Consider the following 1,616-nt stretch of genomic DNA (forward strand, 5'->3'; position numbering starts at 1 on the left):
ATCTATGGTTGATACTAATGCGTAAGGTGGGTATCTCTAAGCCTAAACAATTGACAAAATTATTAGTACCGAATTTATCATGATCATATGTTTACCTTTGCATGAGTGAGCCGAATCCTTTAGACTCCCTTTTAATTATATTATTTACATCACAATTTTATTAATCATCAATCAAACAAACCAAACCAAAATCGAAGTCGACCTTGATAAAAATCTACCCATAGCAATTCACGACGTAATTCCCGTTTCCTTGTGTTCGACCCCTATTGCTACATTTATTTGTGTTTAGGGAATTTATCTTTGCATAGGTACGCGATAAGCCTATCAAATTTTGCGCGTTGTTCGGGAAACGGTTTTATTGCATTTTGAATTGTCGATTTTTATCTTGTTTTCCTTTGTCTTGGGGAACACTTGTTCCTTGAGACCGTTACTTATCACTTCTCTAGAAATTGTTGTCTTATGCCCAGGTCCTCACGCAAGGGAGAATTGCTTTCACCGGATTCCGATCCCGAGAGAACCTTTAGGAGAAGACGACATTTTTGGAAGGAAGTGAAAGAGGCCTCTTCTCCCGTACAAGCCGAAAGTGCTAGAAAGTCTTACTTAGACGATCTAGAAGCCCTTGAAGAGGAGGAGGTTTCAAGTTCATCATCTCCACCACCACAACCATCTACTACCAAAAGATGGTGAAACTTTCCGATCACTCAAAGCCCACCGCGACCATGTTTCCGGCCGGTATCACAACCACTCAAATCACCGCGCCGGACTTCGAGATCAAACCGACTTTCATTAGCCTTGTGGAGAGAAAGCAATTTGGGGGAAGTCCTTTGGAGGATCCCAATTTGCATATGCAAAACTTTTGTGACTATTGCTCCATGATCCGTCAAACGAGTGTCACTCAAGCCCAAATAAGGGAAATACTTTTCCCTTTCTCTTTGAAGGACAAGGCCAAGCTTTGGATCAATAGCCTTGACCGCACCGCCATGGGAATCACCAATTGGGAAACTTTGTCTCTAGCCTTCTATCAAAAGTTTTTTCCACCGGAGAAAACTCAAACTTTGAGGAGCCAAATTACCGGATTCCGTCAACAAGCTCTTGAGAGCTTATATGAGGCTTGGGAGAGGTACAAAGAGCTTCAAAGACAATGTCCACATCATAGGCTAGATTATTGGTTTCTAGCAATAACATTCTACAATGGATGTTGTGCCGAGTCCCGAAGGATTCTTGATTCCGCCAACAATGGGCGGTTTGATCAAATTGACACCGACCTTACTCATGCCACGATCGAATCTATGGCGGTCCATGATGCACAATATGTCAATTCTCGAGTTGTGCCATCCAAAGGTAAAGAAGAATCCTCCAACTCCGTTTTGCTAGCTCAAATTGCCTTGCTCCAACAACAATTGGCAGAAAGGGATGCTAGATATTCCGTTCAACAAGTCAATGCTATGTCTTCAACAAGCCAAATCGTTGTGTGTGATGGTTGCGGAGGCGCGGGTCATTATGCCGCTCATTGCCAAGCTCCTATTGAAGAGGTAAATGCCTTTCTAGCTTTAAGACAAAATGCTTATCCACCGGGTACATTCTCAAACACATATAACCCAAATTCAAGATTTCAC

The 1,616-nt window shown here is 42.4% G+C and overlaps 1 non-coding gene across 1 annotated transcript; it reads right to left on the bottom strand.

Annotated features, from left to right (window-relative positions):
* Positions 1-1,051: 1,051 nt before the first annotated feature.
* LOC141650870 (small nucleolar RNA R71) lies at positions 1,052-1,159 on the bottom strand. The gene has a single exon (XR_012546881.1). It is a non-coding gene; the product is annotated as a small nucleolar RNA R71 (small nucleolar RNA).
* Between the last annotated feature and the right edge of the window lie 457 nt (positions 1,160-1,616).

The sequence above is a fragment of the Silene latifolia genome, chromosome 3 (assembly GCF_048544455.1).
Source record: "Silene latifolia isolate original U9 population chromosome 3, ASM4854445v1, whole genome shotgun sequence".
NCBI classification, from domain to species: Eukaryota; Viridiplantae; Streptophyta; class Magnoliopsida; order Caryophyllales; family Caryophyllaceae; genus Silene; species Silene latifolia.